Here is a 15,034-nt window from a genome sequence, read left to right as displayed (position 1 = left end):
ATCCAGATTCTAAAAATGTGCCATGTTTGTTGGTGTAAAAATACACATCTCCTTAATCAGACCAGATCATGATCCTAATTGGAACATATACTACACACCTTATAATAATATATAATAAATTATTAAAATATGTGAAGATGTAAACATTTACAAAGTAATACAAAAATGTTTTTTGAGTCATGAAAGATTTGATTGCAGAGATTGCTTTTAACATAGCTTTCTTAGTACTTTTGACTTTTCATGTAAAAATCCCTATGACTTCATAGAAATCCTTGGCAATAATTCAAAGATTATCATTAGAAGTAGCAACAAATAGGGATGTCTGGGTGGCTCAGTTGGTTGAGCATCTGACTCTTGATTTCAGCTCAGGTCATGATCCCAGAATCCTGCATTGGAACCCCATGTAGGGCTCCATGCTGAGCATGGAGCCTGCTTGAGATTTTCTCTCTCTCCCTTTCTCCCTTTCTCTCTCTGCCTCTCCCCGCCTCTGCCCCTCTCCCCCACTCATGTGCTTCCTCTCTCTCTCTCTAAACTAAAAAAAATTAAAAAATTTTTAAAAAGTAGCAACACATTGATGATCCATAAACATAAGTTCAGTCAAAGTCCCTCAAATCACAATATGAACCATTGGAGGTACATAATTTACAAACACAAATTTGACATCTTTGAAGTTCTATTAAGTCTAAATACCATGCAAATGCAAAGCAGGATAAACTCGATTATAGCTATATCTTGCCTTCAACATTAGTTTGAGTTTGGAAAGATGCATGTAAACTCCATTCATATACATTCTTTGTTTAGCAGTGGATGAATCTTACTTGTTGGTAATGTCCTATGTTTAAAGAAAGTTAAATGTTGTACTGTCATGATCTAGCTTCTGCCTCCCTCTTTGACAAGGTGTATGACACTCTTTGCCCCTCATTCATTCCACTTCAATCACATGGACCTACTTTCTATACTTTGAAACAGCTATGTCATTCTGTCCTCAGAACCACTCATCGAGTCATCCTGTCTTCTGGGAACAACCTTTCTCCTGAACATTCCAGAGCATCCACCTCTTCATACTGCTACGATCTTGAACAACAGGGACCATCCTCCATGTTTGTGCCTCTTAGAATCTCCATTCTTAAAAAATAAGGTGCCAAGAACAAAGTTCTTGATTACTTCTTGGTTAACATGGTGGCAACCTGGCAGCCTAAATGTGCCTGATACATCTCCTCCCAACTTCCCATTAAAATTCAACATTTGAAATACAAGGTTTACGATTTTAACAAAAGAAGCACACTAGTATATAACTTCAAGTTAAAATCTCTAAAATCCCATTATTCACTAATAATATTAACAAATTCACAGGAATGTTCTCTTGTCATCCAGGGTTCTACGATGACACATCAACCACTTGTGATGCCACCTGTCAAATCTTTGGATGGCCCTACCTTCAGGTATTGCATACACTCCAAAAGAACATTCGGGCCCTAATGAAAGTAATACGTTGGATTTCCAGTGGAGTTGAGAATAATATGAACATGTTAATAATAGTAAGAAATATTTCACAGAATGATTCTTAATGTCAAATAACTTCTGAATAAAAGAAAACTTTGAAAGGTAGTCTAACAAAATACTGGTAAGGGTAGACTTATGGACATCTATCAAACTTACAAAGTCATTTCCTCAGGATCATCAGGTATGGATTTAGCCCTGAAGTTATTATTTCCTTGACCAGAGAACTAGGGATGTTAAATTAATTTGAATGGGTCCAGCAGATATAGTAATATTAATGATCTGGTAGTATTTGCCACAAACATCACACACAAAGACACACATACACACACATAATGTCTGCAGCTAAGCTTTTAATATTATAACTATAACTATATATATATATATATATATGTTTCTATATATACATACATAGAAAACAAGTTATGTTTAACGTTATAAAATTATAGAGCTAGGTTGCTCATTTGAACTAACTTTGGCCTGTAAAGGTCGTTCTTTTGTGATTCACATAGTCACTGTTAGATTCCTAGAAATGATTGTAAAACTTTCCTGTAATTGGAACATAAGAAGATATCATTTATAAATAAGGGAACAGGAAAATGGGGGAGTGGTGTAAGCTGTTTTAAAGATTTAAGTTGTTCTAGAGACTATTTTTTTGAACTCCCTGGTCAAATAGTTTCCATTTCAATCCTGGGCATTAATTACAAGTTTCAGGGGGCATTGGTGCTTCCAGAAAGATTACTGGTATAGACGGATTTGTCTTCTTATTTATATTTAGCATTATAGTTCCATGTCAGACAACATGGAACTGTTATTATGCAATTATTATTACACCTCACAACCCTCTTCCTGACAAAATTAAAGTGGTTTTCCTGTCCTAACTTATTTTTAGGCTGCAAAGTATTTAACAATTAATCATGTTTCATCCTGATAAACTATAAGAACATTAATGAAAAAGGCTTCTAAATAATTTTATCTTGAATTCAAAGCTAAGTGACATAATTCCTTCTTCTGATTTTTAAATTCCGAAGTAATTCTGCTGGACCCAAAAATAGACTCTCTATAATTATTCTTTTTCCCACAGCATGTCTTTGGGAACTCATCATTGTTGTTCTGTCCTTTTATGTGTCAGCTTCCTCTGCACATTTCATTTTATATGACTCACTGTTCCTTAAAACAAGGCTTGAATGCTCAAAATGCCTACTTATATCTGACAGCTGGATTTTTCTCCCTGAACTTTTTTATGTGAAGTGGAGCCAGATCAACTTTTATAAACCCCAATTATGAAGACATATAGGAAAGAGCACAAAATGGAAGAAAATTCACTTAACTAGGCAAAAGCTGATCTTGACCTCTACCATCTGTGTGTACTAGTCATCTTCTTGTGAAAATTAAAAGTATTACACAATATTTTTCTGTCTTTCCAACTTACAAATTTTAACATGTATTGGATAGTGTGAAGGAGATAGATTGGAAGTGGCTTGAAAAGGAAAGGTACAAATATAAACTGTTTTCTGTTCATTAGATTGATCTCTGACTTGCAGAGTATTGGTAAGATTCTCTGTGAGCAGTCAATTGCCTCTTTTGTAGTTTTTAAAATTTTATTTCCAACAAGTACAGTTCAAGGTGAATGTGTGTTTAAATTCCTGCACGAAAGAGGCTGAATAATTGTCTCTGGGGAGATTAAAAAATATAACAGAGAATCAGAATTGTGGTTTGCCATCATATTAGTTTGACTCATATATGATTTAATTTTAACCTCATGAAAGCAGCACAGAAGTGAGACTTTGAAAATTCTTGGTCTTAGATCATCTACCATGGCTGTGGGATACGAGGCAAAAAGTCTCCTAAACTCCTACCTTCCAATCTGTAAAATGAACAGGTTACACTATAAAACTTCTCAGGTCCATTCAGCTCTGAGATTCTGGAACCTCTGACCCTAATTATTCTGAATTAAAGATAGGAACTGGAGATAGAATACTATCTGAGGTTATTGGTAACAAATAAAGTGATTTGTAATAGCTCATTTCTAACTTTGAATATTTTTGCCCTGCTTTATTTAGGTAATCATTGATTATACTCTGAAATATGACAGGTGGTTAAGAGGTGGGAAAGAGAAAAAAATTAGGAGAATGTCTCTGGCTAGATTGAATTCAGGAAATACAAGGATCTGTTTCCGGTTATCATTAAAATTTAATAATCTTCCTAAATATTCTTTATGCCTCCAACATAGCAACAATATTAACTTTTAAATTTCTAACACTTTAATAGTCCACTTTCACATTGAAATCTTAATCCAACTGGCACTGAATCTCAGATATAATTTTTTCCTCCAAATTGATGGACAGTTGTACCAACACTTTGTATTAAATAGTTAAGCTTTTCTATTACTGATTTGAAACCTAACTACATTGTTATATTTACTAAATTCTACTAAAATTATTTTGGATTCAAAGGTCCATTTGTCTTGTTACTTGTTCAGTTAAACTTCAGAATTATTCATTACCTTGATTGTATATTCATTACCTTGATTTATAGATTATTTGGGAAACAATTAAACATCTTCATACATTTTAGTTTTGCATCTATTAAAACAAACGTCTATTTAGGGTGCCAGGGTGGCTCAGTCGGTTAAGTGTCTGACCTGCTCAGGTCGTGATCTCACAGTCCGTGAGTTGGAGTCTGGCATCGGGCTCTGTGCTGACAGTTCAGAGCCTGGAGCCTGCTTCAGATTCTGTGTCTCCCTCTCTCTCTGCCCCTCCCCCTCTTGCACTCTCTCTCTCAAAAATAAATAAATAAACAATAAAAAAATTGAAAAAATTATAATAAACATTTAAAAAAATTAAGAAAATCTTATTTTTCAGCAAATAGTTCAGAGAATCAGTAGTGAGTCAGTTTGATTAGAACAGTAGGAAGTAAATTAAGGTAAATCTGAAACTCAACGTTTGTAAACTGTATTAAAATACTCCAGAAAAATTATATCTTCAGTCTTTGGAACTATGCTCAATAGATCAACTCCATCCATGACTGTCTTACCATCCTTTGTAAGTTTTATTGCACAGTATCCTGTTGCTCAGAGCAAAATATAGATAAACCACATATAGATAATTTTTCTAAGAGATATGATTAAGGATCTATTATAAAAATAGGTATTAAGACATACAAAATATATTTTTAAATGTAATTTTTTAAAGAATCAAAGATGTGATTTCTAATACACAGTATGTTCCCCCAAATACTTGTTCTCATCTTGCTATGTAATTACGGAGCCATGTTTCCAAGAAAAATGATTCAAATAAAAATTACGAATTCAACAAAATGAATTAAATTTTTTTAATGTTTATTTATTTTTTTTGAGAGACATAGACAGAGTGTGTGTGGGGGAGGGAGAGAGAGAGAGGAAGGCACAGAATCTGAAAAAGGCTCCAGGCTCTGAGCTGTCAGCAGAGTCCAAGTTGGGGCATGAACCCATGAACTGTGAGATCGTGACCTGAGCCGTAGTCAGACACTTAATGACTGAGCCGCTCAGGTGCCCCTCAACAAAATGAATTCAGCGCAACTGATGAGGAAACTTTGCTATATATATACTTGTCATTTATGTTATCACATGCAAAATTGAGAATGAATCTAACACCCATCGCAAAATTCAGTGTTCTTATGGATCAAGTGCCTTGGTGTCCTTTATGAATATGCTTTTCTGAAAACTCCTTGCTAATTCACTTTTAACCAGACTGTCTTTTAGTGCCTAAAGTTGTTCTATTTTGTATTGGTCCCTGAAATAGCCCTTTGATCTCCATAAAAAAATTGTGTTCATATAAATTGCTTTAGAACATAGTAAACTTCATTGCAGATTTTCATAATGAAAAATTCAGGAGAGGTTGCTATGCTAGCAATGAAAACCTCAAATAACTTCAAATCAAATGGTAGACATCACCATTTTTAAAATGTCACTTGTCCTCTCAATATCATATCTACTTCCTGCCTCTCTCCATCTTTTTGGATCCACTCTGCCTTTATTCCTTCTGTTCATCACTCGTTTGCCTGATTCCTTTCCAGGAGGTACAATACTACATTTTCTTTTCTTTTTTTTAATTTTTTTCAATGTTTATTTATTTTTGAGAGAGATAGAGACAGAACATGCATGGGGGAGGGGTACAGAGAGAAGGAGACACAAAATCCGAAGCAGGCTCCAGGCTCCGAGCTGTCAGCACACAGCCCGTTGCGGGGCTTGAACTCATGAGCTGTGAGATCATGACCTGACCCGAAGTCAGACGCTCAACCAACTGAGCCACCCAGGCACCCCATCAATGCTACATTTTCTAATCCTGATTGGTGAAAAGGATATTTCTTCTTATTTGAGCACCTGCTAACATTCATAGCTATGTGCCTGCTCTACTCCAACTGTTATTTTTACTATTATTTATTTATTAAGATTTTATTTTTTAAAGAATCTCTACACCCATTATGGGGCTCAAACTCACAACCCTGAGATTAAGAGTTGCATGCTCCACTGACTGAGACAGCCAGGCACCCCAGTGTCATTTTTAATGTATTTTATATATTTAAAAAAAACAACAACACAGTTATTTTCCTAAGAGGATTTCTGATGACAGTGCTAGAATAATCATTATTTAATATGCTATGATAATTTTCATACTTAATAATATTTAATTTAATAGATAAAAAATAAGTTGTTGAAATGTATAGGAATCATGCTATATGCAGTATAAATACTATAAATTTAAAAAAATTCGTTTCCTTATCATTTGTTCCTTTTCACGTTTGCTTTACATTAAAATTTTTTTTTTCAACGTTTATTTATTTTTGGGACAGAGAGAGACAGAGCATGAACGGGGGAGGGGCAGAGAGAGAGGGAGACACAGAATTGGAAACAGGCTCCAGGCTCTGAGCCATCAGCCCAGAGCCCGATGCAGGGCTCGAACTCACAGACCGCGAGATCGTGACCTGGCTGAAGTCAGGCGCTTACCGACTGCGCCACCCAGGCGCCCCACGTTTGCTTTACATTAAATTACAGTTTAAGTCTTAATCATTTTTCTTTTTTATTTAAATTTTTTTTAACGTTTATTTATTTTTGAGACAGAGAGAGAGACAGAGCATGAATGGGGGAGGGGCAGAGAGAGAGGGAGACACAGAATCGGAAGCAGGCTCCAGGCTCTGAGCCATCAGCCCAGAGCCTGACGTGGGGCTCGAACTCACGGACCGCGAGATTGTGACCTGAGCCGAAGTCGGACGCTTAACCGACTGAGCCACGCAGGTGCCCCGAGTCTTAATCATTTTTCTGACCACAGTACCCAGCATAATGGTTCTCAAACACAATATAGTTTTATTTATGGTAGAATTGCATTTCATCATTTAATATGTCTTACATATTAGACATATTACTTTAGACTAGTGATCTACAAACTGGGGTATGGATACCCCTAAGGGGTAGGTAGAAATAGCTTGTTTTACAGAAATCAATTCTAGATCTTTAACCTTCATTTGAACCCCATCCTAACTCTTGTCATTACAAAATTCCGAACGTCCAAGCTTTAGGCCAGTTCTTCATTTTTACCTCTCCTTTCTTATAGTCTTACTTCTTTACACACACATGCATTCTTTCACCTGTCTGAGTCTTACTACAAAGCATTTCTGCAAAGTGTAACAATCCCGTAGGCCACAAATGAGGCTATGCACAATGCAGACATTGGTTTTGCCAAGCCTCCTTCAAAATGAACTCCCCCCTCTCTTCATCTCATTAATTGATGTATTTATAATAAAGTTTTACTTTTTTTGTTTAAAAATCATGTATCAAAATTTATAATACATTTACTATGATTTGATCTAGAGTATCAACTCTAGAGCCAAACTACCTGGTTCAAATCCTAAGTTAACCACTTTTTAATCACTTGGTAAAATTAATAAACCTACTTGTACCTCAGTTTCCTCACAGGTAAACCTAAGAAAAACATAGTACCTACTATACATGTTTTTAATAATGTGATCATAAAGTCTGAAAACCTAAATATTACTTTTTTAACTATTATAATATAAATGAGAAAATAATTTATTATGTATAATTTATGTATCCAGACTTAGTGGTTTCTCTGTATATAAATTTATAGATACAAGTAGAGATAGAGGTATTTAGTACTTGGAATTTAGTAAACCTTTAAAAAGTGTTAGTTACTATAATATCTACATCGTCATTATTTCTAAAAAAAAATATTGTAATGGTAATGCAATCAAGTAGGATTTTTAAAAACATTCATTGACAGTCATTTGGACAGGAATTTTAGTTTTTATTTTAGAGAGAAAGAGTGTGGAGGGGGGAGAGGGGCAGAGGGAGAGGGAGAGAGAATCTTAAGCAGCTGTCCCCACCCAATGTAGGGCTTGGTCTCATGACCCTGGGATCAGAACTTGAGCCAAAATCAAGTCAGTTGTTCAACACACTGAGACACCCAGGTGCCCCAGGAAATTTCACCAAGGTATATATTTTGTTGCATAGAAGATTTTGAGCAGGGAAGACTTCATTGAAAATGTTCCTATGAAAAGATTAGGAGAGGTTTGCATAGTAGCCATGCAAACACGTCAAAGGAAAAGGAAAAACACCATGGTTCTAAAAATGTCACCTGCTCACTCAATGATCAGTTTTCTCTCTCTTTCTGGCTTAATTACAACAAGATTAACTGGATGTGGGATAATGTGACTAGATACTATAGATCACACAGAAATGAGCTGTTGGTGCTGCTAGTAAGCAAATAAATATAAGGCTCTGTAAGCAATGCATTGAAACATACCAAAAAGGTTTCTCTTTTGTTGTTAAGGACAATAAATTATAAGGAGGTTAAGAAAGTTCCTTTACAACTGGGGCTTATAATTCTCTGTGTAATAATTTATACTTGCAATTTATGATCATTAACAAATAGCTTACTTTTATTATTTTTGATAATGATACATTTGCAAAAACATAAGAGGGTGCCATCAGATGCAGGAAAACTCCATAATCTTTTACCAAGATGCATTGACTCAGCAATCAGTTGAACAGAGAGTCCTATATTGAAGGAATTTTTATGATATTCGAATCTTGTTCAGTGGGATAGTCCCATACTTATGATTAAGAATCAGGCCCTTCAGGCCAAATCGCAACCAGAGTCCATCAGACTTCAGATGAATTCTAATAGTGGATGGGGTGTGGATTTCCCCTATGTAGGAAAACCCCATGTTAAAAAAAAGAAAGCATCTCCCTACCCTGCCAACCAAAAACCTTGTTTGTTTCACTAAGCTATTTTATTATTGTTTCATTTGTCTTCCATCCTATCTCCCAGGCCTTTCTTAAACTTCCTTTCAAAGCAAATTAGTTATCTTTTTATGGAATATATCAATTTTGACAAAATCTTTTCCTCTTCCTGAAATGTGCAAAGCCTAGCTTGAATGTGACAAAGTAAAATTATCAATCAGATTAGGCCACTTCATTTATACCTATCAAGGTTATAAATGAGCTAGCTCTTAGCCAGTGCTTCCTAAACTGTCCATATTTATATATTTCTGAGGTTATCTCATTTTCTGTTTATGTTACTCCATCAGTCACAGTATACTTGTAAATGCCAGACGGGCAAGTCCTCCACATTTTGTGGCTTGTTCCATTAATGTATAAGTCCTGCTAATGTTATATTTAATGATACATCTTTATATGTTTGCTAATTATTTAAAAAATGAAAAACATTTACATGTATCGCTTCCTGTAAAAGTGAGCAAATTTCTACCTCAAGTAGTGGGAAAATGCCTAGGACCTAGGAATTAAAAAAGGATGTGGCATATGAGGAAAGTACAGTTATTTATTGTATTTTACAGGAAATTCCTGCTGTGGCTAAAAGTTCTTTGCTCTCTCAAACTGCTGTAGATATAAGACAAAGGGAAACCAACACAAATCGTTGTACCTTTTAATATGCTGAATCTAAAGTTTGCCTGCCATGAGAAACAGGCTGTTAGAAACAGGCTCTGGATTTAAAGGAAACTAAAGCTGTGATTCATAAGCCTGGCAAATAGACCTGGCGACAATTAGTTAACTCCAACCCGCCTTTAGACCCATTTTTATTGTTTTAAACTGTTTTACATGGCACCAAAACCTCCGGAAGAAAATTCAACATTTCTGTCAAATGTTTTGTCTACATGACCTGAAAGAGTAACAGAAATTTAAGTAACCAATAACTATCAATTCCAATTATAAAAAATTACCTCATTGGTCAGCTCCACATTTTAAAAACCAATTTTGCTATTGCTAAATGAGGCTTTCAGCAGGAGAGTCCCTCCTGATAAGAAAAAAAAAATGCTGTGCTGAATTTATTATTTTTTTTTTATTATCATACAAATAGAGTAAAGTTTTTCATATTTACTATATAATTGGTAACAAATTCCAACTTCAAATCATTTGGGGATTCCACTTTATAGAGTGTGCTAATCTTAGTTACTTATTTCCAGAAGAAGTTTATTAGTCCTTATTTACTCTCCATTTTTCCCAACCTCTTTGGCCATGCAATAAATGCTCCCTGAAAACAGTGCTGCCACACCACTGGGAGCACTAATACACATATACACGTAAAATCACAACGTACTTTAGAATTAGTTTTCCCATCATAAGCATCAATTTTCTGAATCATAGCAGATTTTAGAATTTATGATTATTGCCAGGTCATAAAAATAGTCCTCAACATGAAGCGCCTGGGTGGCTCAGTCAGTTAAACACCCAACTCTTGATTTCGGCTCAGGTCGTGAGATCCAGCCCTATGTCAGGCTCCGCGCTAACAGGGGACACTCTTTCTCTTTCTTTCTCTCAAAATAAATAAATAAACACTTAAAAAATATTTCTCAACATTATCCTATTAAGTCTTGTGTTTTCTTTGCAAAGGAGAAATAATACTGAATTCTTCTATAACATGGCAAATGCTACATGGCATTTGATAGAATACCTGGTGGAAAATTATATACAAATAACCAACTGAGCCACCCAGGAACCCCTCACAAGATATATTAAATTAAAATCATAGACTATCTTTTGGGTTTACATTTTGTAATGCCTGGTTTGGAAAGGTCTATATATCTGTAGCCAGAGAAAATTCTTCTATTACATTTTATTATTATTGTCTATTCCTGTCTTTGAAGATCAAATTTATCTTTGCAAAATTTTATTAGTGAATCAAGGAATATCCATGTTTTCTCTGATAAGTCCTATCTATCATAATGTGAATTGTAATTTCTATTCTTTCTATAACTTGGAAGTCTTTGGTGCCATTTCTGGCCATAGAGCTTTAAAATGCCCTATTTTCACTACTCTAATATATTAGCTTTATTGTTCTATAGGACCAGAAGTATCCTTACAATTTTTTGATACAACCCCTACATTTTTTAAATTAAAAACAGAGAAGCAGGCAAATAAAAAGATTGGTTAAAAGAAAGAAAATAGTAATCTGGTGTCACAACCAAAATAAGGACCTATTTCTCTTCAATATACTTATATTGACTATTCTATACGATGACTACAAACCACCTAATCATGCCGTTTAGAAGTTATCTATAAGCAACACTCCATTTTTCACAGAACTTAATTTTTCTCCATCTTCTTCTGGATGGTCTCTATATTGTCAACATGACACTAAGCATTCTCTGATATTTATTCTAGGATATTGTTAGATTTGATAAATCCATTTCACAATGCCCCATTCACATTCTGTTAAATCTGAACTTTGGGGCTCATAACCACTCTAGTGTCCATTGAATTTGTCAAGTTATTTTCTAACTGGGGTCACATAATGTGCTGATGTACTGTAAACTTGAGGATAGTTGTTGCCTCAAGATCTCTCATGCAATTTTAATGCGAACTCTGTTCAAATAAATAGCGCGATTGATATCTCTGTTGAAAAAAATTTGACCTGTCAAGTTTCTGAAACTGCTCTCCATATCCTGACATGATGAAAATGCTACTCAATTAACACACACATGTGCGTAGAGACTTTGTGGCCACTGTGTCTTTTCCAGGTCTCTCAATGGCCATTTTATTGTATTTTTCTCTCTTTATGTGGCAACATACTTAGCACCAGGGCCTTAAGAAACTCATTAGGCAGTGAGTTTTTATATTGAAAAGGGATTGTGATAAAATATATTCTTCACAGAAGGTAAAACCAGACTCTTAGCAGGGCCATCAAGCTGACTTCAAACATCGGTGGAATGGACGAAAGACTAAGCAGAGATTCTGTTCATTAAATGTAACTCGTTTAAGTCATTTGGTTTTTAAATCTGCCTAAACCCATATGGAAATATATATTTTCTAAAAATGCTAATTTTTAACTGAAATCTCAGTAATAAAGAACACATGACCATTTGTGTACATAATTAGTTGCTCACATTTCATCTTGAAAATGCTGTTAGCTCAGTTCCCAGGGTTTTGCATATCCAGGATGATTTTCCTGAGACAGCATAGGGTAACAAGTAGGAATTTGGGTTAGGGGACATGTTTCTAGTCTGTTCTTTGCCCCTGAGCAGCTGTGCTAATGTGGTCAAGACATTTCACTTCCCTGGTCCTGAGTGTCCTCATCTATAAATTAAAGGTTTTTGGACCTAACTGATCTTGTTTATATTGTGAAATGATGATATTTAAACAAAATAATAAACAAAAACTGCATATAATTGGTTCTCATCAAATAACAGCTTTTGTTACTATTATGGCTATTATTATTAATGAAACCATTAGGTCCTTCTAACTTTAATTGCCGTGAATGGCATTGAGTTAAGTGTTTTGGCTGACAGTGTTCTGTTCTGAATTGTTTCAACAGTCTGTGTTTCACTAGAATTGTGTACAAAAACATGGGTACTTACTGGGTGTATAATTAACGTCAAGATAAAATACTGAGAGTATCTTCTATGATTAATTCTCCTAAACTGTCAACTGGTCACACATGTATGGCTTATCCAAAAGATACTTACTACATCATCTTCCAACTCATGTTACATACTTTATTGCTAATTCTGAAAAAAAAAAAGGTACTTCCTGGTATCAGAAAGATCTCAAATTGTATGTGATTGCTCATAATATTAATAATTTCAAGGCAGAAGTTGCACAGTATTATTTAATATGGTCCATTTTTTTTCTTGAAGAATACTCTAAAGCCCTTAATACAAGCAAAGAAACCAAGTTAAATGTAAAAGAATATTAAGGATTGTTTATTTTACTATCCTAGTAAGAAAATGCTCCACAAACATGATCTTTTAGTGATGGTTTTGTTGGGTGGGAGGGGCAGAAGTGCTTCATATAAGGTTTAAAATAGTACTAATAAATGTCAATATAGCCAGTGACTATTAGGGGGAGTGAAATATATCAGGTTCCAGAGGTAGTTCTGGTTAACAGTGTATGTTTAAGAGTAAGAGTCTCAGGTTAGAATCCTTGCTCACTTCATTAGTGGGATTACTTTGAGCTTTAATTTCCTTATCTGGAAAAAATAAGACAGAGAATATCATAATTTGTTACCTTCAGAATTGAATATGATAGTATGCTTATAATACCTAAGACAGTGTTTAGCATGCAGTGAACAATAAATGGTAGCTATTACTATGTAAATTATTTTATAATCCTGATTTCAATAGTTATAAATAACATCAGATTAAACCTTGGTTTATAGTAATTTATTTCCTACTATTTAGTTTTGATATTTTGGTAATAGATTATTGAATGCTACCTCATTGAATTCTTGACAATTTCTGCTTTCCTTTTATTAATTAGAGGAACCAGGATGAGATGCCTGGTCCAAACACCCTTCTTTCACCCACTTCCTACTACCCTCCACTGTTATCCCTATGCTTGAAAATATACTGAGGAATGTTGAATGTTGCTAAAGAAAGAAACAGGAGGTTGTTTTGTTTTGTTTTGTTTTCTGAGACATAATCTATGATGAGGAAGACATAAAGACTCAGAGTATCACATGGCACCTATACTTTATTGGACATTTGAATTGGTTTGGAGATTCTAAGGACCTGAAGATGCAGACAACATTTTCATGAGAAAATTAGTAAAACTCTGGAAAGGACTTGTGCTGTCTTAGGGCCCAAGTGGCAATGGCAGCAGAGGATAAAGTTAGAGGTCATTTTCTACCATTTCTATATAGAACACAGAAGGACTATGGCACTTTGAGAAGTGAAGACTTTGTGAGGATTAGGTTATAGTCTTTGTGACATTATTGTCAAATTGAAGTAGTAAGACATGGCAAGATGAAGGTCACTGAAAGTGATTCTAAGGGCAGAGAGAACAGACAAAGAAAGTCAGAGTGCTAGGGAAAGAATGGTGTGGGTTGGTCCTATGAAAGAGACTGGCTTGCAAAGCATCCCCTTAGGGATTTCAAGAGACACTTGAGACTTTGCAGGATGCTGGAGGTCCAGTGTTCTAAGGTGCAGACAAAATCAGAAATTTGTGAGTTATTGATAACATGACTTGATATCCAGAGGCTTTTGGGGTCCAACAAGTTTTCAGTCACAAGAATAAGAGTTTATGTAGTCTTAGTCTCTATTTAGTCTTATTTGTAACTAAGATATTTCAATAGTATGGAACCAAGAGTAGGTTTCAAAGTGTTTGGATTTATGGAAATAATAAGTGAACTATGGGATTAGCTACTTGACTTTAAGTATCTTGTGGTTTCATGTGAATCATCTGGCAATAAATCAAGTGTGTGATATTTCCTAATAAAGTTATTTTCAGAAAGGAAAAAATGAACATAGCTTCTTCCACATGGGAGGTCTTGCTACTGCTCTATATAACCCTAAGGATTAATCTGTTCATGGCTTAGATATTTCTACCTAAGAACACAACATGTAAATTCTTGTAAGTCCACAGTCACAAGTCAGCATTTAGTGGTTCCAGGGAAACTCAAATGGCTTTGAAACCCTTAACTCAATTGTTTCTTAAAACCCATGCAAAGCATTCAGTATTTGATAAAGTGTACTTATACTCCTAAACACATATTATTGATATACTTATGTGTAAATAATCTAAGATTACGTATTATAAATGTTATTTCTTTTCTTATCTGAACACTAGCCTTCCCCCATACCTCTACTCACTTATAGCCCTCTCCTGTACATTTCAAAATTCTTTTTTCTTTTCCTCAAGATACCACTCAAATATATACACTCTTGAAAAGTAAATTCATATTGTTCATTATTTTCCTGCTGGAAGTACTTGACAAGAATTCATAGTTAGTTTCAACATATTCTTTGAATAGATTTATTTATTTATTTTTTATTTTTTTGCCCTGCCGAGCTCTTTGTAGTTCTTTGTAGGCAAACACATGAAACTTGGCAAAGGCATCATGCTCTTTACCACAGGGACAGCTGCTTCTCCAGTACTAGTCCACTTCTTTTCTTTTAAAGTTTTTGAAAAGAAGAAGCACTATAATTATGATCATTAGCCTATTTGAGCTCTACTTTCAACCAATTTCATTATAATGTTATCATTACATTTTGAGAAAAGAGTTGTTCAATAAATACGACA

General features: G+C 34.7%; 1 protein-coding gene across 2 annotated transcripts in view; it reads left to right on the top strand.

The window, feature by feature from the left end:
* CALCRL (calcitonin receptor like receptor) overlaps positions 1–15,034 on the top strand; it is a 105,384-nt gene that overhangs the window by 19,219 nt on the left and 71,131 nt on the right. Inside the window, exon 2 of one of the 2 annotated variants that reach the window (XM_011285418.3) lies at positions 1,375–1,442. The exons of the other annotated variant lie outside the window; for it this stretch is intronic. The gene's annotated coding sequence lies outside the window, so the exon portion shown is untranslated. The remainder of the gene's footprint in view (positions 1–1,374; positions 1,443–15,034) is intronic. 2 annotated transcript variants of the gene reach the window in all.

The sequence above is a fragment of the Felis catus genome, chromosome C1, assembly GCF_018350175.1.
Source record: "Felis catus isolate Fca126 chromosome C1, F.catus_Fca126_mat1.0, whole genome shotgun sequence".
In the NCBI taxonomy this organism is placed as follows: Eukaryota; Metazoa; Chordata; class Mammalia; order Carnivora; family Felidae; genus Felis; species Felis catus.
This window is presented reverse-complemented; position numbering and strand designations above follow the sequence as displayed.